At 40.6% G+C, this 22,382-nt stretch overlaps 1 protein-coding gene across 4 annotated transcripts in view; it reads left to right on the plus strand.

Moving 5' to 3' along the window:
• The first annotated feature begins 3,804 nt into the window (after window positions 1–3,804).
• The window catches only part of MRAS (muscle RAS oncogene homolog), a 52,467-nt gene continuing 33,889 nt past the window's right edge, over window positions 3,805–22,382 (plus strand). For 2 of the 4 annotated variants that reach the window (XM_088146407.1, XM_088146409.1), the window contains exon 1: window positions 3,806–3,972. The gene's annotated coding sequence lies outside the window, so the exon portion shown is untranslated. Of the gene's footprint in view, window positions 3,973–22,382 lie in introns of all 4 variants that reach the window. The other 2 variants (XM_088146411.1, XM_088146410.1) reach the window with 2 other exon arrangements.

Here is a 22,382-nt window from a genome sequence, read left to right on the forward strand (position 1 = left end):
AGGAGCTGCCTTATCCCAGTGTCTGGAGGCTGTGAGGTCTGGATGGGGAAAAACAGGCTTCAACTGAACTGCGTGGCTTTGGGTTCAGGGTCTTGGTGGTACTGGGACTATACCATCTTTGGTGCTGGATGGGGTGACACTGCCCCAGACAGACCCAGTGTACAAGTTGGGGGTCCTCCTAGATTCGCAACTCCTGCTCAAAGAGCACGTGGCAGCCGTGGCTAGGAGGGCCTTCACACAACTCTGTGTTGTATGGCAATTGTGCTCTTTCCTGGATTGGGAGGCTCTGCTCACAGTCACTCATGCCCTTGTCACCTCCAGATTGGACTACTGTAATGTGCTCTACATGGGGCTGCTCCTGAAGAATATCCAGAAGCTTCACAAGTTGTACTGGCTGCCAGTTTCCTTCCGGGTCCAATTCAAGGTGCTGGTTTTGACCTTTAAAGCCCTTCATGGCATGGGTTGGGTTACCTGAGTGACTGCCTCTCCCCGATCACATCAGCCCATCCCATTAGATCTGGCAGGGAAGGGATGCTATATGTTCCATCGGCCAGGGACTTGCTTTTGGTGGGTCCAGGAGGCAGGCCTTCTCTGGCGTAGCTCCCTCCTTGTGGAACATTCTCCCCCCTGAAGTTCGGCTTGCCCCTTCCCTGTTGTCATTTAGGAAGTCCCTCAAGACCTGGTTGTGTCATCAGGCCCGGGGTTCTTTGGGAACCGGAGACATTCTTAGCTGGCTCCACTGTAATTGATATTCTGCTCTCTCTGTTTGTATATTTTAAAATCTTTTTAAAAATCTTTTTTAATTTGTGATGTTTTTATTCTAATAATAACTTTTTATCTTCTTATACTGCCCATTTTTATTCACTTGTTATTTTAACTGTTGTACGCCTCCCAGAATCGCTTTGTGAGATGGGCAGTTATATAAATGTAATAAATAAATAAATAAATAAATAAATAAATAAATAAATGTAATAAATAAATAAATGTAATAAATAAATAAGTAAGTAAGTAAATAAATAAATAAATAAATATGGGGCCCCCAATCCAGCACCAACCTTCCAGGCTACATCTCCTGACCATTCCAAATGGGCCAGTCTCAGGTTTTGCCCCAGCCTGGACATCTTCCACCAGAGGCAGCTTTAACAGCGGTAAGGCTTAGCTCAAGTATTAAGTTTGACTTGAAGGCCCCAAATCATCAGGCTTCCCAAGCTTTAATTATAACTGGAAAACACCAAATGGCAACTGGGTTTTTTTTTCCCTTGTAGGGCTGAATGTATTTATTTAATCCATTTTTAGCCTGCTTTCCATTAAAAGTAATCTGAAGCTGAATTAAATTTGCACTAATTGCAGCTTCTTATAAGAGGCTGACCCATGCCAAATTGAAGACAAAACATTTTCCCCCTTTGAGAACTGCCAATATAATTTTTATTTCTTGGCAGAATTGGAAATAATTTTCAGACATAGCTGCATCTTCTGAGGAGATAGATTCTGCCAAGTTTGAGATGATTAGGTTCAAAGCTTTTACACTGTTATTCCACAACAACCAAACCAAATATTGGTGTTCTCATGAAATCAGAAATGCTGCCATATTTCTTCCCTGCCACAGGGAAAGGGCAAAAAAACAGTTTTGTTTTCTAATAGAATGTGTCTTTATTTCATAAATGTCATGCTTAATTGCATAATATAATACCCTTCAGTTTTGACTCACTAGAGCTGTGTTTCTCAACCTTGACAACTTTAAGATGTGTGGACTTCAACTCCCAGAATCATCTTAAAGTTGCTGAGGTTGAGACACACAGCTCTGGAGGCTTTTGGAATGAAAAGACATCAGTGTTTCAGCCTTTGGGCTAATGAACTAGGACAAACTGAGTTGAGACCTTGGTCTAAATATGCAAAGGGACAGCAAACTGAGCAGATACCAGATCAAGTCCTCCTTTGCTTATCCCCAAGATATGTCATTAAAGTCAAGTAGCAGCATCCTTTCAGCAACTTCTTGTATCATAGTCCATCAAGAGGTTTTACAAAGGTTTTTAATTCTATATTTTCCTTAGGCTGAATATAACAACCACAGAAGGCCTAGAAATCTATCTGAAAGCATTCATAAGCACTGACATTACCTTAACCATGGTCTCTTTAATAAGCCACAATTGGCTGGATTCGGGTATTATGCTAAACCATCCGATACAATTACCAAGCCATTATTTTAAAACACAACACATTGACACCGAACCAAATAAACCATATTATTGATTTAGTATGACATCTCCCCATCTATTAGATAGTGAAAGGTTAGGCCTCGAGTCAAGGTCAGTTCTTTCATGGATACATTAGGGTGATTTTTGAGATTAGATTTTTGTTTTTATCCCGCCATTTATTTATTTATTCACACACACACACACACACAAATTCAAGGTGGCAAACATATCTAGTACTCCTTCCTCCTCCTATTTTTCCCCACAACAACAAAGGTGTGAGGTGAGTTGGGCCGAGAGAGTAACTGGCCCAAAGTCACCCAGCCAGCTTTCGGCAGGACTGGAACTCACAGTCTCCTGCTTTCTGGCCTGGTGCCTTAATCACTAGACCAAACTGGCTATAGTACAACAGAAATGGTTTGCCACTGCCTTCTTTCAGAGTTTTTATTTTATTTTTTCTTTTTCAGCTTCCCGGTCTAACCTAGAGCTCTAAGATTTTCTGATGGTCTCCCATCCAGTTGGTTGTTGGTGGTTTGTTTTTTGCTTTTTTTATAAATTAGTTGACTGAGTGCTTCCATTTGCTTGTAAATTTATGAGCAGTAGCTACTGATAATTAGCCACCACAGTTAATCCATTAGCATTATTCTCATATGGTGGGGAATTAGACTAATAATACACAAACTGTTGGCATGTCTAAAGCCATTTCATAAGATCATGGCTAAGACATCACTTAAGTCAAGTATCGTTAAATGGAGAACCCCAATTCCACAAATCAAATAAAATTTTATTATAATCCCATTGCCTCATTTTCAGTAATGGCTTCATGGTAAGAAAAAGAAACAGAAAAATATATCTTTTTTTTTTTCCTGGTAAGGAGAAAAGTGCCTGGATTCCGACTTCAACAGTTCCAATACTCTTCTCACTTTTATAATACTTAAGAAATTAAGGATAGGAAGCCTATCCTAGATTCCGAGCCTGAAATAAACCTGACTCGGATCAATAACACCAACTTCAACAGGGCGTAGCCCTGAATATTTGGCATCAGGCTTGTGTGTTATTCTTTGGCCCTCATTAATATTCTTTCTGGTCGTTAAAATATCATGAAGGCCAGACGATCGCCGCATCTTACAAATGCAACACACGTTCGGCATCATCTCAGAAGAAAACCAGGATCCCAGATGTCCCTCCCTTACAATCCTTGCTTGACAACCTTCACCCAGCCCACGTGTAACCAACCACAAAATCCAGAGTGACTCCGTTTAACGAGGAACCCAAATCGCTTCAAGCCGCAAAGCTCTCCGGCTCGTGAAATCCATCGTAAAATCGGGCAGGACTGAACCATTTTCTTAAAAGAGGTCGCTCTGCTGTTGTGGATGCCGGGGAGGAGGAGAGACCCTTTCATTCTCATCAATGCACTAATGACTGAAGCACTAAACGCTTCTGAACTCGCCTCCCTCGTTTAAAATAAGCCCTCTCGGGAAATGGAGCCAAGCACCCGCGTTCGTGGGGGCCGGCGTTATTTATAACAGCCGTAGTTACACTTCGCAGAGCAGCTCTGGCTTGGCCGAGGATGCTGCAGCTTTAAGAGAAGCGAGCAGGGCTGATTGGACATAGAGGGGAGGTGGAGGGGAGGAGTGAGCGGCGGACGCGGGGGAGAGAAAATGGGCATCTTTTCTGTGCTTCTCCGAGGGGATGGATGTGATTTAAGAGAACGAGGCGCCAATTGTAGCTAGGCGGGGGCTTGTCCCTGGGACTGGACGGACAACCTTGGTCAAAGCGGGTGAGTAATAAGCGCTGTGTCATTAAAGAACTTCGCTCACGTCAGTCCTGCTCGTGTAAATTATGTTTCTGCTTCTCCCCTCGCACTTTTTTTTTTCAACTCTGGTACGATCTTCTGTTGTTGAGAAATATAGGAAAACGTATCTTTCGCAACTCTTCCGCAACTTCTTTCGGTAATAGTCTGCGGGCTTCGGAGCTGATCCCGTCTCTCTTTTTTACGCGGACCATCCATTTCGGCGTTTACTCGCATGTAAGTGTGATGCATTCGGCGGAGTTCTTGAGCCAGCGCATTTCGGCCACGGGTGCTGGCCATACCGTGCACGTCGCCGACCTTTATGTCTGCACTTTTTCGAGAAAAGACATTTATTTTAAAAAGAACCGTATAGAATAACGTCTCAAAGGACAAAGCCTTGGATGTGAGCGCGTTGGATGGAAAGATGCAAAATCAGCCTTTCAAAACCATGCTTCATAGTGCAAACAAACAAAATTCGAATTCAAGGATCCTATTTTAATCAAGGCTTGTATAACTGGGTTTGGAACTCAGCGAGGGGACTGAAAATCTGAGCCTGCTCAGGTGTGAAGGGGAATGAAGGGAGAACAGACTTATGAAGAAAAATATACCTGACAAGCTGATGAGAATAAGGTGGTCAAATCTTTACAAACTTAGTCAAATGACTGTAAGAATGATCCTCTGGATTAGGACTAACACAGGTAGTAAATTGTTAGACTTGGCGGTAGAAGGTCAAGCCATCCAATTTCTTGCTGTGAGTTTAATGAAACAGTTAATGGTAGTAGCAGGCAATTAAGAAGCCAGATATTTAGCTACCTCTGTAGTTAATGATGTAAAAAAAGAAGCAAAACTAATCCTCTGAAGATCCTCTAACAAAGTGGATCTTAATCCTTTGGAGTTTATCCCACGTTATCTGTTATTCCTGAAAGTAGGCGTGATTCTTGTGCATTTGTGGACCAGTTGTGGATGTAGCATAGCCAGCTTGCTGAACATTCATCCTAAGAAATGAAAGCAGTCTCCTTGTCTCAGGATGAACTTTGCTTCTCCAGGCATTGCATGCAATTTGGCTCTTGAGGGTGATCATGTGACACTTTTGCCACATAGCCAGCTTGCAACACTGGGGGCTGCTTTCCATGTGACAACTTTCCAGCACCAAGATAACTTCCACTTCACAAGAAGGGAGAACATCATGTTCTGTCAAATCTGTGTGCTTTCGTCACCTGTGGGGGTGTTGATCCAGTGCATGGAAGTTGTCATCATTCTGTTACTGTATGTCAGCCTGTTTGTAACAGTGCAATACGTTGTGAATGGAGCTGCAACTGGAAAGTGTGGTTTAAAAAAAGAAAGAACCATGCAATTGCATATACCATCCAATGAATTCTGCAGGGATTTACACCCTCCAAATTCTCAGCAGATGTGTTCAACTTGCAAAATTGTCACTGAATCCATTTTGACACACTACTAAAGCATTCTGGAAAGTGTTCTTTATTCCTTGCCTAAATAATCTTGATACATGAAGTATTGGAATGGTGAAAAGGAGATGAATTCTGTGTTTGTACTATGAAGAGATAAGGTTAAGAATGTGTATATTTTTCATGCTTATCTAGTAACTCATGCTGAATGCATCTTGATATGAATCTTAGTAAGCAATCTTATAGGGGGCAGGAGGAAGGAAAGTTATAAGTGCTATTGTTTTGTGTTTTAGGTTACAAACTTCCACAGTGTAAAATATTGAATAGAATTCCAGTTGAGAGAAAATAGATGGTAGGGCATACAACTTATATAAAGTGGTTTGCTTCATTCTGGTGTAGCTTATTCTGCAAACTCAGCCATTGTGATCTATAAACCAAGGTTTGTGACTTACCAGGCTGTGTGAGTTTAGCAAGTTGGTTTATCAGTAAGTGACAATCAAGAATCCATGGTTTAATACAGTGTGCAAATCTAGTCCTTGTTGGGCTCCAGGGTTATAAACTGCCATTATACCAATAATTTATTTATTTTATTTATTATTAAATTTGTATGCCACCCATCTCCCCCCAACGGGTAATAGATTAAACATGTATTAAAGAATATAACAGAAGTGAGTCCTAAATGAAACTTTGGATTCCCAAGACCCCATAAATAGATTCAGAGAGAATGGTTTCTGAGATACATAGCAAGTGTCCTATAAGGCTCTTCCTATGCAAATAATATTTATGTATAAATGGGCAGAATTTTTGGTTATGTTCTACAGTAGATCAGTGGTTTTTAAACAGGGGAAATTACCCCCAAGGGAGTAACTTGAGTATATCTTGGGGGTAATGGAGCAATTTGTAATTGCTTGTTCTTGAGTTGAGGATCCAGTTTGGGACTGCCGCTATGCTTGAATAAAACAACAGTCTGGGTTTTTGGGGGTGGTGGTGATAATATTCAAGAGGAGGGATGGGTAATTAGGTCAAACAGTTAAGAACCACTGTTCTAGATTAAGCTTTGGCTTTCCTGATTTGTGTATTCAAATCATGGTGTCATGTTTTACCCATTGCTTTGTTGAGATGTAAGAGCGTTTCAAAGATGATGCCTTTGTAGAAGAAAGACATGTTTCCTTCAGACATGATTCTTATCTTTGGGCCATTTGACCCAGGAAGAGCGCCCATCCATTCTTTACAGGCTGAGAATCCTTCCCCTGCGAGAAGTTAAGGGGGATAGAACCTTCTAAGAGACCCCCCCTCACTTTGCAGCAATCTGGGCCCTTTGGATAAGAACCCCCCTTCTTTTCTTTTTTTTGCGGTGTTTTGTTTTCACAAAGCATGCTTTTCTAAAGGGCTGTTGGGACCGAGAGTACAACTGAGCAGCCAATCCATGGAAAAGTATTAGCTCAGAAGTTGTGTGATTGGTGTTACTTTGTTGATTTTAATGTTTAACAGTTTATTGTGGTATATGATTTTTACCCTACTGTGAACAACCTAGAATCTTAGGAGGAGGTGGCATACGTGTTCCGGTATGTATAAATAAGCATTTATGTCTGAACCCAATCCAGTGTGATATCCACTGTGTCTAGCAATTAAGGTGGTGGACTTGGATCAGGGACACTCAGATTCAAGTCCCTATTCAACCACAGAGCCCACTGGATAATTTGGGCCAGTTATTCTCTCTGAGCCCCCCCCCCCCCTCAGAGTTATTGTGAACATAAAATCCAGAGAGGTGCTCATGTATGTTGCCTTGAATTCACAGACAAAAGGTGGAATATACATAAAAAATAAAGAAATGAATATGCGTACCTGACAATAAGCTTTGCATCACCCCAACTAATGCACCTAAATTTCTAGAATTGTTCTGCGAATGGAAAGTCATAAGGTCTCATCCAATTCTTCTTTTCATCCCAGGACGCTGCCTTCACCTAATGGTTGTGGCATTACCTTGTTCTTATTTTGGGGGGGGGGGAGGGTAAAAATTAGCTTGAGATACACAGATTCTCTAAAGTTCCAGCTATATTTCAACTCTGGCAGAGGTCCATGTACCCATGTTATGACTGGAAAGTTTTGTGGCACTTTTATTTCATAGAAACAGCAAAATACACAAGTCAACAGTGGCAAAACCACACATTTGCAAGAATGCCATAATTTTTAGTAGGGATGATCTCGGGAGGGGGTCATCAGTGTAAAAATGGACATAACCTGGGCAGTTGAAGCCCTGTTCCTTTGTACATGTGTGTGATGCATGTAGCACATCTTAAAAGGTGGAGCTTCAATCCTTTGGGTGCACCCACCATTTTGATGCTGTTGACATGCCCCAATTTCTGCATAAACTAATAGGGACACAGAGAGGTCTTAAGCAGCAGACAGTATATGCAGTTTGATAAAGCTGCATCTGAGAACATCTGTGGCCCTGCAGGCAGGGGTTGGGAGGGGAGAAAAGAATCCCAGTATTAACCAAACCTTTATTTTGATTTATTTAGAGTTCATAAACCAGCTTTTACTTTGTGCTAGGTATGATGTAATTGGTCTGACCTCCACTTACTAACTAAAGTCTTGTAAGCTTAATTATTATAGTATCCAGGAAAGGAATTGAGAACTTGCATCCCGAACATGATTTTCTTCCCCATGCCATCACTGAAGCAGGGCCAGACATGACACCAGAAAGAACCAAGCTTTGTTTCTTTGTGGTGTCCCTCAAAGTGTGGAACCTCATCTCAGAAGTTAGGGAGATTGATTTATTATACTAATCACCTGTTTTTTTGTGAATTCTGATCAAGGTGGCTTCTAATCTAGTGATACGTTAGCTTACTGGAGGTTTGATAAGACTTACCTTATCCACTGAGCTTTAGTTTCAAATATAGTTAGTAGTCCAATCCATAATAGCCAAAATGGCCAAAGATGGATGAGTTGATAAGGCTGAATCTGTGCTGAATCTAAATTCCCTCCCATTCAGAAGTGAGGGATTTTTTTGAGCTATCCTTGAATTTTGTTACTGCATAAGCTCTGGTTTAATCATGATTTGCTGCATATATTACTATTAGCTGGATTCGCTCATTTTCTTAAGCTGTAAACCATGGTTTTCTAAATTGCAGTGGCTGGGATCATACTAAGCCAAAACCAAAGAAGCCTGCAGTAGGGCTTACCTAGATGTGCCATTATCAAGTATGCCAGTGTACTAGAAATTAGGAGTATCTCAGCATAACTCAATTCTGTGCCAGTATTACGGGTGTTTCCTTAGTCAGAGAAGGAATATTTTGCCGCCTTTTCATTATATTCTCACCATGTCTCCCTTGGTTCTGCTGACAAAAATGGAAGTCAGCCAGCATAAGTGGTTCAGCCCCTTTCCAACAGACCCATATTTTAACTATGATTATGCCCTAAGTCTAAAGTGATATGCTGATGTTGCTGTGATCCTAGTTTCAGTGATGATTAGTACTTGAGCTTTGGGCTTCTAGAGAAGCCTTATATGAATATTGAAATCTTTTTTAAAGTGAGTCAGTCATATTTTTAGGAAGTCTGACCCATCTGTTTCTTGGTAAATATAGAGCTTTAATTCAGCATAATGGGACTCTGCATTAATGTCCAAAATAAACAATGTATGTGCTAGACAGTACAAACAATGACTGTAAGGTCCTGACCCTGAAATTGTATATGTCTATACTGTCTTGAAATCAATAAGCTTTTTGCAGGGTGCAAAGATTCATTGGTGTACAATTGGGACCTCAGTTGGATGCTATTAAGAGAAACCGGCAAGGGGAGAATTAAAATGTGTGTACGGCATCTTAGCTTCATTCATTGTCTTGATGCTCACTTTCAAAACCAAACTGGAAAGTAATTCTCTGTGTACATTAAATGGTGCCTTGCACAACTGTGCCTTCTGCCTGGGGCTAATGGGTCAAATATTCCATAATACTCACAAGTAGGAACAGCTTGCATTAAGTGTAGGCAGAGAAAAGGTTGACACCACTGAACAATATGAGGCTGTGAACAGTACACTAGACACATAACTAATTTAGAATGTCGCTAGAGGCCAAGAGTCTGGAGAATTAGACTTGAAATTCAAATCAAGTTTGGAAGAGGCAGACTTTATTTTGTAGTTCTGGGTTGTATATAGCCTTGTCACCCTAGTACTAATTTTGGGGTGAGCCATCTATGCTTTGCTCTGGCTGTTTTGATACCCTGTCTTAGATCAAGGAATGGATCTGTCACAACAATTATAATGCCCAAATCAACTGACGCTAGAGTGTATAATGAGCCTGACTGTTGGTACGTCGATGCTTGCACTGTCTATTGTGATTGAACCTATTTGTCCCAAATCTTGGGTAACAGACCTACAGTATAAGATTATTTTCAGTGAGTAGATTTAGGATCATTTGCGTAATCCTCTTTCGTCAAAATAAGGAGTGCATCGTAATGCTGCAAGCGTCTCCTCTTTCATACATGCATATGACATCACAACACATGTAAAACAAGAGTGGGCTCACAATATGTTCTGCCCACCGGCCCAAACCCCATCCCCTCTGAGTGCATGCAACATATGCCTCTTTTCCTGAGAAATTAGCATTGGAAATTTGGGTTCCTCCCTGGGGAAAATGAGCAATATAATAGGATCAGGAGATTCTGAAGCCATGTGAATAATGCTGGAACTGTAGAATTCTTCTGCTTCATGATATTTCTTTACACAATGATCCATGGAGAAAGACTGTTTCATCAAAGCTGACCCTCCCCACCCCCTCAAATATCTGGCAACTAAATAGTCTGCCAACTATTCTTAAACCTTAATCTCTCCAATATGAGTAGGAGATTATGAAATGCCAAGATCTGAGGGCTTTCCAAACAGTAAATTCTTTAGATGTTTCCTTCTTTCTCTGCCTTCTGAACATTGTCTCTTTTATTTATATTTGTATAATTCTAATAAAGCACATGAAGTAGTTAGAGTCCCATGTATAAAGAAGAGGTTAAATTTATTCTTAGGGGTGGCTTGAGTAAAGGATGGCCAAAGACCAGCTCAGAAGAGAATGTTGGAAGTTGTAGCTCTTTTATACCTGGAAGGCACCAGACCAGGAATGGCTGATAAAGTTTAAAGTCCCATGTGCACGTGCTTGAAGACTGCATGTTGACATGAGCACCTGTGCGATGTGCATGTTCATCAGCTCCTTTGGGTGCAGGTATTAGGCTTGATAAATCTAACGGGCAAGTCTCTAAGGTGGGCATTCAGTGCGCAGCCCGCACAATACTGAGTCAGAACTCTCCCAGTATCCCTTACTATTGGCCACTATGCTGGCTAGGACAGCTGGCAGCTGTGGTCAGCAACATCTGAAGTATTGCATGTTGTGCACTCTTTCCTAGAATAAACTGTGCGTCACATTTGAGAATCCAAAGGAGCTCTCCTGATTCCATAATCAGCACTTTGCATTCCTACTCCAGGTTCCAAATGCTCCTGATTTTATTCTGTATAATCTGTTAATGCTTAGAGAGGAATTACATAGAGTATCAGTATCCTACCACATCAACAATGGCTCTAATGATTCCCTAACACATCATTCTCTATCTAGCTCGGTCTCTCACACACACACATACACAGAATGATGTGAAACACAACTTCTGATGCCATTTAAGATTCTTCCCAAGAAATAGAAGTTGCATAAAGTTCTTTTTCTTGATTTATTTGTAACAAGGTAGAACTTCACAGCTGCCCCTTTTCTCCTAATCTGCTTGTGTAACCCCCCCAAAAAGTTTCTTTATAACAATATTAACCTAGCAATGTTAACAGTGCAAGGGTGGGGCTGCCAGAGAGGCACAACATAGACATTAAAAAATCAAAGCTGATGAGTTCCGTCTGCCCAAGCAGTTGGACGGCTGCCTCATCATACATAGACTTGCACTTTTATTTGGCAGTGAACCTTTGTGATGTAAGGGGATAGCATGATGCGATAATCCTCATCTTAACTGGCTTTGTGCCTTGTGGGTTTCCCTGCAGAAGACATAGCAAGAAGAGAGGGGATACCGTGGAACACAAATTGTTGTGTTTCTTTGGAACTTTCTAACATTCTGTGGGATGCAAGCATCAGGAGGGTGCTCAGATCACCCAGTCTGTTTTGGGGCTCAATCCAGAACTTCAGAAATGGATTGATTTGTTGTTGATTATTCTTCGGCACTGTAATCCTACTTAATGGTCAGATCCAGTGTGAGGTTTGGAAAAAAAAAAAAAAAGGATGAGTCTGTCATATTTCAGCATCCTTTGTTGTTGTTGTGTTGTGTTCCATCAGAATAGGATGAGATTTATAGTCAAACTAGAGCATTTTCAATCACTTGTTATTGGAGAGGCCAGGAGCCATAGATGCTGCAATAAAAGTGCCCTTCTATATTCTGGCATAAATCTAATGGGTGAGCTGCCACAAACCCACCACCAAATCCACTAAAACTTCTGATCCTCATTTGAAAATGTCCAATGAGGAACAGTCCACTGTTCTTGGCAGACTGCTCCGTGCCTTATCACTCTTTCTCTCCGGATATTTTTTTTTTTATATTCAATCTGAATTTCTCTCTCTCCTTCTCCCTCTCTTTTTTAGTTTCAACCCATGGGTCTTCATCCTACCCTTGCTTCAACAAAGAGCAGGTCATTCCATTCAATTCTATGGGTCATTTATAAAGATGTTGAATAGTACTGGGCCAAGGGTGAAGCTCTTGGGAACCCTCCAAGTCAGTGCAGAACCATTTGCTAGCATTCTTTGGGACATCTGGCTGCAAAACCCTTTAGCCCAGGGTTTTTCAACCTTGGCAACTTTAAGATGTGTGGACTTCAATACCCAGAATTCCCCAGCCAGCATGGCTGGTTGTCAAATTCTTGGAGTTGAAGTCCACACATCTTAAAGTTGCCAAGGTTGAGAAACACTGCTCTAGCCCATATTTATCTATCTTGTCCACAGAAATGGTATGAGATACTTTATCAAATACTTTTATTAAAATCAAGAATCCCATAGCATTCACTTGGTCTACCAAATTAGTCACTCTGTTGTAAGAGAGATCAAACTCTGACACAACTTGTTCTTGACAAGCCCAGGCTAGTTCCTGATGATAGTAGCGATCCTTCTAACCGCTCAAAGACTTGCTGCTTGACAGTCCGTTCCAGTACCTTGCCCAGTTTTCTTCTCCCTTTTTCAAATGTTAGGAGCATGTTTGCTTTTCTCCAGTCTTCTAGTATCTCACCCATCCTTCAAGAGTTTTCAGAGACTACAGTCAGCAGTTCTGAGATCACTTCTGCCAGCTCTCAGCATCTGGCCCTGGAGACTTGAATTTATTTAAGGTAGCAAGGTGGGTTTTTACTCGATTCTAAGTTATCACTCATATTAGGAGGGGGCTGAGAGAAGAGATACACAAGGTCCTAAGCAATTCTGCCTTCTCCCTATTCCCCATTATTATTTCTCCAAACAACAGGTTAACAGCACCTTTGACTTTCATTTTGAACATAACTCTCTCCCCCCATCCCCAAAATTATATTTTGCTTTCCTTGATAACCTTATTTCATCCTGGTCCTTTATATTATCCCTGTGTTGTCCACCTTTCATGTGAATTCATTAAAATCTGCCTTTCTGAAGTCCAGGGTACAGACCAATTTCTGTTAGTGTTTCCTCCTGTAGTTATCTTGAACTTCAGTCCATCTACCAGTTCCAGAACAGCTATCACCTTGATCCTTCATCTACCTTCTGAAAAATGGAATTGTAAACAAGAGAGATGAGTAATCTGTTAGACTCCTAGCTGAGTTAGTTTTCCAGTAGATATCAGGGTCAGTTGATCTCTCCCATTGCTGCTATTATCTGTTGTTTGTGCAATTGGTGAATTGATTTAGAAAGGCATTTTCTGCATCTTCTTGCTAGGTGGGTGGCTTATGGTAAACTCCCACAACAGTATCCCTATTGTTTCTTTTCTTAACCCCTTTTAATCCTACTCAAATGCTTTCAACAAGACTTTGGTATTTAGAGAAAATGATTGTTTCAGATGGATATAGTGTCTTTACATACATAACCAGGTTGCCTCCCTTAAGTTTTATGCTCTCCACACTCACTCCACTGGGTTTATGTGATACCTGTACAATCATATTTGCATTCCTCCTGTTTATTGCCCATACTCTGGGCACTAATGAACAGACAATTGGTACTGAGGATGTCACTGTTGATCTCCCTACCACGTGCACTGGGCCTTCCCATGTCCCCTTTCCTGCCTTGTACTTCCTCCATTTTCCTGCCATGTTCCTAATGACCAGCACTTTTCTACCTGAGTCTAGGCCTCTTTTTTTCCTCTTCTTTCTGGGTTAGGTTAAAGCCTGCTCAATCAGATTAAAAAAGTTCCTGCCAAACCTACTTTTCCTCTTCTAGCAGTGTTGTTTGTTCTCCATTCCTGCTTAACCATGTACAATCAGTCCATTTGATGAGCCTGATATCTTTTCATCATATCCTGAATACATGCGTTAGGAAGAGAGCACACATCTAGCTTGTTTGTCCCTTATGACAGTGAGCCTCCCACTACTACCTTTCTTCTTTTGCACCTCAGTGGAGAACTTTGTTTTTGTTGATCCTTGCAGAGTTGAGAGTCCTTTCCATTGCTCTGGAGAGGTTGAGATGATAGTCCTGTCTTAGATGGTCTGAGCTTGCTTGCCATGTTCAAGCCTCAGATCAGTTGGTCAACTCCAGTGATATAGACTTCATCTTGACTTGTGTGCTTTCTTGCCACTTATCTCTCACCACTCCCTTTCAGGTACCTTCCTCACACAGTCTTCTTTTTGCCACCTCTGTTCCTGAACAACATCTTATATCCTATCCTCCATGAAAGTCCCTTTCTATTGGCCTTCATCGTGTGCCCTCTGTGCAATACCTGTGTACAGAGGGCACTATACCTTTGTACAGGTATGTACCTTCCATGATGAGTCCTAAAGAAGAAGGATTGGCTCCCAGTCCTTTCATGCTTTCCTCCAACAAAGACACATTTTTGTACTTCAACGTGTAATTAGCATACTTAGATACATACCTATCTTTTCTTTTCAAAAGTGCTGTCAGAGATTGACCTGCAAAATGTAGCTCCATCTGCTCCCTGATCATCAGATCAGTCAGGTGCAACATAAGCCTCTTCTTTTCAGACCATGCATTCAGACCATTTGCTCAGCAAATAAGAAAATAAATACATGCATTCAGCCAGAAAATACCGAGGCTGGTGCAATCAGTTAAACAAACTTCCCCCAAACTCTGCAGATCAACTCCACAATTCACCAACTCCCTCACAAAACTCTCCTGCTCCTATTTGCTTTCCTAGTCACATATTCCCAGCTGCTTGCCCCCATTCTAAAAACAAAATGGTTTGATTCAAGTAGAGTATAGGACAATGTAGGACATTAATTCCGCAAACATCAGGGAAGCTGCACATGGCCAAGTTTCTGCTACTGAACTAGATTCAGTGGAGTCATCTCCCCGGAAAAGTGTCTCAAAAAAGTACCAAGGCAGGTATGCAAATGTAGAGCTTTAGTACCCAAAGCTACTTGAAAAAAAATTGGAGCTGCTTTAGTGTGAATGCCCTTGAACAGTTCTTTGTGACACAACCAGTGGCAAACCTTGAATGCAGAAGAGGTTCCTTCTATGCAAGTTGGTAGAATGCACTGCATTTTGTACTTTATTTTGACAATCTGTTTGAGCTTGGTGCAGGGACTAGAGGTGGGAGAGACAGAAGTGTTTTTCTAGTCTGCCCTATAATAACAAATGAGCAAGCCCGGCAGGAAAGCAAATCTGATGATGAATTCATGTTCAAGGCTGAAAGAGGAGGATATTATTCCCAGACTCAAGCAAGAGCAATAACTTGAAAGGTTAAGGAAATACCCCTCAAAGTACTGCTTTAAAGATCAAAAAGGCCAGGCTCAGCATGTAGACCAGTGCGAGGGATTGTATTCCAATTTGAAACAGAAGTGGTGTCGACTCATGAGACAGGAGAAAAGCAGGGGCTTCTTTCAGTGACTGGTTCCACCTTCAAACTGTTTGAGGCTCATGGGAGATGGATGCCGGTAGGCCTAGCATCTGGTTTAGAATGGTATTGGTGAAAGAAACACTGGTGTGGCATCTTCTGAGAGTAAGGAGAGATGGGAGGTAAATAAAGTAGAGCAGAAGAAGGACTAAGCACCCCTCTCTTAGTTTTCCTGTAGCAAATTGCCAGCCTCAGACTGAAGTGCATTCAAAAGAGAAGAAGCCAAAATTCATGATATAGGCATAATACAGTGCAATTTCTGTTTGAGTGATTTCTATCGCATTTGTAATACTGGATGTATTCTGGATCTGGGGGGAGGCTACCAGAAGGAAATTGTCACTTGTCCCTAAAATAGGTGGACTTGATCCTTCTCTTGAAGATCTTCTCGCACAAAGCTCAACCTTCCTATCAGGAGTGTTACTCAGTAATGGCACAGTAAAAATCATGACCACAACTTTACTGATAGGTTTTCTCCTCTCTCTTCTGCCCTAGATTGTGCCCCAGAGCACTTAGCAGGGTCTTTAAATAGGAAGAATATAAATGCCTAATGATGCCTAAAAATGTTGGGTGTTTTGTAGGGACAGAGTGAAAGCTAGGCCATTAGGAGAAGGTGAAGTGGCCAAATTTCATAGAAATCAGGAAATTTCAGATGGCATGGTCTTTTGTCTGTAGCAACCACATGCTTCAGCTGTTTCTGCAGTGTTCCTAGTAATCAGTTGGCAGTTCACAAGACTATGTATGTATGTATGTATGTATGTATGTATGTATAGCAATTTATATGACTTCTCACCTCACAATTGTGAGAGTGCCACAGATCCATAGAGCCCACCATCTCTCCAGATTCCTGGACAACAGTAAGGTATTATTGAAGCCATAGCAATCCGCATACAAACTTGCTGTCCACGCAAAACACTGTGCCTGGGGCATCTGATTGTGGGGGATAATTCTGATTTGAGCATGGATTTGTCAATCTCTGAATCCACTATTTCTCCCCGATACTCCCCAGCAATCTTCTTTACACTGAGCATTTGTTGCTAGGAGGTCTGCCTTTAGTTTGGTTGAATAATGTATACCTGTCTCTGGGAGAATTTCTCCCAAACAAATATTGTTCTATTTGATTGTACAAGGCTATGAAAGTCTTTGTAAGATATTCCGGAGAGTTCTCAAATAGCATTCCAACTACTAAGGGGAGATAACTAGATTTTTTGCTAACTCCTTTGAGTACACATTATCCATATGTTTTATACAATGCTTTTAATCATCTGGAATATTTAGGGGAACAAGATCTCTTTCCATTATGTTTTGACATTACTCCACGTGTTCAGCTTGGACAGTATTGAGGACAGTAATAAGTGGCTATTAATCTGAATAGTTAATTATTAATGTTGACAAAATACAGATTATAGTTGTTGGGAATACCAGAAAAATAAAATACAGGACTATAAATAAAAGCCCAGTTGTCAGTTTAAATATCTAGTGATTATCTCATTCATTTTGTGTTCTTTAAGGCTAGAAGAAAATGTTGGCCAAACAAGAAATTGGTTTATTTTTATTTTGGCAAACAAAATCTGTTGATTCTGCCTGCACTTAATGATTTACAGGCAAAACCAACAGGAAAGTGGTTCCTTGCAGTATAAGCATAACCCTAACTTGGAACAGTGAAATAATTGATTTTATTTAAAATTAACATTTGAAGGTGGTATTTTAGATCCTACATAAACTACTTTCCTTGTTAGGAGCTGAAGCCAGTTTTTGACGTCTTTAGTATATGGTGGGCTGACAGTTTATTGGAGTTAGCTATTATATGGAAATAGTCAAAATCTTACAAAGCTTTAATATCCCAGACAATGAGTAGGTTTAATTATTCACCAAGGTGATAGCCTTGATAGAGTTTTTGTCTAATTATCTTTTTTTTTTCCTTAAGTCAGGGAAATAAAAAAATCTTCATGATGAAACAGCCTGTTGTGGATTTTGATCTTCATGAATCGTTGGCAGGCATCAGTATATGAGCATCGTCCCCTTTTTTACTGAGTATCAGAAGCTCCCTTCTTTAATGACACTTCCCCTCTGTGATTACTTTTGGATTTTTCAGAATGCTTCCCTGGCAGAGCAAGGTGTGTTTGTGGATGACTGCAGTGAAAACCCAGGAATGTATAGCTTGCATGAATTGTGTAGGCAGAGGGGTACAACAAAATGGACGGGGAATAAAAAGAATTGAATTGGAAAAAGTAGCATTGGTCTTTCTTCTGATGAATCAGATCCACAGAAATAAGTCAGTCACTCATGCCCTGGTCACCTCATGGCTTAACTACTGCAATGTGTTCTACATGGGACTGCCCTTGAAGACCACCCAGAAGCTTCAGCTGGTCCAGAATGCAGGGGCACATGCAGCGATGGGTATGCTCATGACCCACCTCTGCTTTGCAAGCTGCACTGGTTGCCAGTTTGCTTCTATGTGCAATTCAAGGTGCTGATTGTTATCTATAAAATTCTACATGGTATAGGGCTTGGTTACTTGTGGGACCACCTGTCTCCCATAATAGCTGCTTGGCCAATTCAACCTGGCATGGTTTGCACAATCCAGGTTCCTTCAGTTAAACAATGCCATCTATCAGGACCCTAGAAATGTGTCTTTTCTGTAGCAGCAGCTGCCCTCTGGAATGAGGTTCCCTCCCAAGATCCAGTTGACCTCCACTGTACTGGTGTTTCAAAGGACTTTGAAGACCTGGCTCTAACTCAGGCCTTTGGCGAGGGTGAACAAAGCCCCTTTGGATTGTGTGGGTTTGTTTCTTTTCATCCCTGTCCATTTTTTTTGTTCATTTGTTTTGTCAACCTTACCATCTTTACTCTTCTTTTTTGTCCATCATTGTATTTTATTCCTGTTTTTAACGTTTTTATTTGTAACCACCCAGGGTCATTGGGAATCGGACAGCATATAAATGACATAATAAAGTCAATTATAATGGGTAGGATCTTGCTTTAGTTATTTTTCTTTTATTCTAGTATAAAGCGTCTTGGGTACAATAATATTTTGCACATGTTTGAGTTATATTCCAAGTAGTATGTTCTCCCTCGTTTGTTCTTCTGCATTACTTGCATGGCCTTTGCTTAAACAGGAAAGATGTGAAGATTTAATTTGCATTAGATGAAGATGACAACTGAATATCTTTTTACTTCAGCAACAGGTAACAAAAGCCATTCTTTCTGAGGGAAAAAAATGGACCTGGATATGATGGAATTAAGATTGCTGCCCTGATATGAACAATACATAGCAAAGTGATATCTATTTAGACTACCTCTTTATGAGAAAAATGGATAATGCTTTTAAGATGTAATGTTTTATTAATGAGCTGGTCTTGAATTTCTAGAAAAACTTGATGTGTGAAAAAGGGAGATGGGTAGGCAGGTAAGGTGAAGTGTATTGATTGGGGGGAAAAGAAACAGAGCCAAAGTAGAGGTGATGCTAAAAGTGCTGCTTGAATTCCAGTGACTTTTTTTCAATTGTTAATACCCACAGTCAGAAAAGAAAGCAATTTTCTTTAGGATTGACACTTAACTCTTTTATTCCCTGTTATGATCCCAATGAAAAACTCTTCTCCCAGGGCCCTAATTCATATTAACAAGATTTAAAAAGGATGAGCTTCAAGTGATGCATTTAGCATGGCATCCACATTGCTACTGAAAATATCACTGAGTAGAAACTACCTTAAGATCAGGCAACATGTTTAGGATTATAATTCCCATAGAATCTAGCCAACATGGCTAGTGATCTGGGATTATGGCAATAGTAATCCAAGACATATGGATGGTATCAGATTATCTACTGTATATTATCTATTATAATTTTTGAAAATACTCTTTCAGAGGTAAAAGAAGATATAATCCATGCATGCTTGGTATAAAAAGCATCTTGTTTGATGAGAGTTCTCATGTATAAAGTTTCCTTGTTTAAAAATATACAAAGAAAATACAATTTTTGACTACCTTATGTTTTTACCATAGTAGATTTTTTCTTCTGTCAAACCCATCAAATTAAATGCAGTTGGAAATAGAATATTCTACTTTCCCCAAGCAAATGCCTTCCAGGTGTGCTAAGTTAGCAACTGGCTCTGAGAGATGTTCAAAGAGGTGATAGCGCACTCTCCCCTGAAGAGAGCTTCCCTGGACTCAGCTGTTTTTTATCACTTTTACCAGTTTCCAATCTACCCTTCCATGCAATGATGGTTGAGAACTTGGTGGCAGATCTACAACAGAGGATCCTAGATGAAATGGAATATCTAGATTCTTTTCACTCAAGATTAGATCTGATTATGGGATGGAAATAGAAACAGTTGTTTTGGCTGATGACCTCTGCCAGGACTTTGATGGGCAGTGTACCACTCTTAATCCTATTAGATCTTGCAGCAGCATTTGGTCCCATCAACTATGGTATCCTTCTGGGTCACCTTCAGAGTTTGGGAATTGGAGCACTATTTTACAATGGATCCACTCTTATCTCAATGGCAGTTCCATAGGAGGGCAGTGCGCAAGTCTTTGGGAACTCCATTGTGGAGTGCCTTAAGGCTCAGTATTCTCCTCCAGATTATTTAACAACTACATGCAACCATTACAGGTAGAGATTTGGTGGTTTGGGATAAGATGTCATCAGTATGCCAATGACAATCATACATCACCACCCTGAGCTGAGCCAGAGATGCTGTTGAAGTCCTGATCCCATTTCTGGAGGTTGTGAGGAACTGGGTGGAATGAAACAAGCTTAGATTAAACCCTACCAAAATGAGCTGCTTGCTATCAGGACAATCTAGTAGCATCACCCCTGGTAATAACTCTTGGCAGGTTCATGACTTGGGGACCTAAACAACATTTGAAAGTCTTGGCCAGGGAAGCTTTTGCCCAGCTTCAGCTGATGTATCAGTTATCACCTTTCATGGACTAAGTTATTCTGGTAACAGTAACTCAATACCTTGATCATCTCTTGGTTGAGCTGCAATGTGCTGTATATGTGGCTGCCTTTGGAGGCAACCCAGAAGCTACAGCTGGTGCAAAATGCAATGGCTAGACTGTCAGATTAGAATAATTGTGATCTTGAAGTTGCTGCATTGCTTGCTAGAAGGTTTCCAGTCCCAGTTCAGAGTCCTGGCTATGACCCTGAAAACCTTTTACATTGCAACACTGGGACATCTCAGTACAGTAACCATATTTTCTTGGAAAAAATAAAGGACAAACCTGGAAAAGGGGCAAATCTGAAAGAGGTTCATGAGGATTTTTTTTTAAAAAAACGTGTTTATAACTTTGCTTTACAAAGGAAAATTCAAGAGCAAAACCAAGGAAATAATTAAATAAATCTAAAGGACGGCTCTCTGTAATAAAGGACTGTCCTTTGTAATAAACAACGTATGGTCACTGTACATCTAAGGCAACTCCTTGCCAGGATCAAGTATGACCATCCAGACCAAGCATCAAGGGAACTGACCGCCATTCTATGAAATTCTGTCCCCCCTGTGGGCACGGATGGCCCCTACCCTCTTAGTATTTGGTAACTAGCCAAAGCAGCATTGTTTGATCCTTAAGTAAATTCAAGCTGTTGGGTGCCTTTGATCTTTTTTATTGGTTATTAGGGGTTTTCTTATTCGTATGTTGTATTATTTTTCCCTTTTTTGTTTGATGGCTTTTTTAGTACCCCTTTCAGAGCCCCTGTTGTAAGTAAATAAATAAAACACTCCTTTTAAAATTAATTTTAAATATATATTCATAATAGAAGTAATCGCATTAACAGTAATATTTAAATACACATTTCTCCCACTCTATACAAGATGCTTGGGATTGGCTTACATGTTCTTCCTTTCTATACATTTTACCTTCAGAACAGTCCCAGGGGGTAGATTAGGCTAAAAGGATCAGTGTGATGGTTCACAATTCGTGGCTGCATAGAAACTGTACAGTTGGAGGGGATCCTGAGATGGATTACCTTTTGCAATCACTGTGGCAGGTAGGCCACAATGGAGAACAATCCCACCTTGCTCCCCCAGGTCGTCACTTTTGCTCATTCCAGTAACCAGGCCACTGGAGCAGTTCCAGGTAACCTTGATTCTCTACTTGATTTTTCATTCTTTTTTAACTATTTGACCTTTTACTTTTTTTTCTTTTGTCATGTCCTTTGAAGGGTCAGGAAGCCCCTTGCTTTCTGTGGAGCAGGAGAACTCTCAGATGGTTGGAGGTACCTTTTAAGGCTCAGTCCTGCACGCAGCACCCATTGAGTAGCTCCTCCTACCTCAGGGATTATCCCCATTCTAACACCAGTGCTCCTGTACTTGGGCAATCCATAAATAAAAGCAGTGTCTTTACAACAAGGAGCAGAAAATCAACTTACATGCTGAATAGAATTAGGAAATCCTGTTTTCCAAGCCTATCCCTTCTTTCTGGTTAAATTGGGTCCATAGTAAGAACTACAGTTCTACCTTCTGGAATCAGCATTCATTTATGCATGAGACTGGCAACACGGATACGCCCGATTGTACCTGTTCAGCACTTAGTTATCTATTATAACAGTTTAAGTTCTCTACCTGCTTCAGGTATTCAGCTGCTGTGAAACTGTTTTAATCCATACTGCTCTTAAGATAATAAAACGCTTGCTTCTCCACCAGATTTCATTCCTAAAACTCTGAGAAGTCTGTTCTGAAAATTCTTTCCTAATACTTGAGGTGTAATTCAATACAATAATGTCATATCTTTTTTTTTCATGAAACTAGCGGGGGTTTGCTGTAAATTCTGCACAGATGGCTGTATGTGGGAGGACATGCATTTCCAAATATGTTCATGTTCATGCTGGTTTTCTTTTTTAGAAAAAAACTAGAAAAAATGTTTTATTCTTCTTAGAAAATAGATCTTACAAAATAACCCTGCAGCTGTTTCTCTTTTTCTCCCATATTACAATGAAAGGCA

Source organism: Python bivittatus, unplaced genomic scaffold (genome assembly GCF_059951505.1).
Source record: "Python bivittatus isolate LINGU-HERP-01145 unplaced genomic scaffold, Pbiv_v1 ctg000480_np1212, whole genome shotgun sequence".
Lineage (NCBI taxonomy): Eukaryota > Metazoa > Chordata > Lepidosauria > Squamata > Pythonidae > Python > Python bivittatus.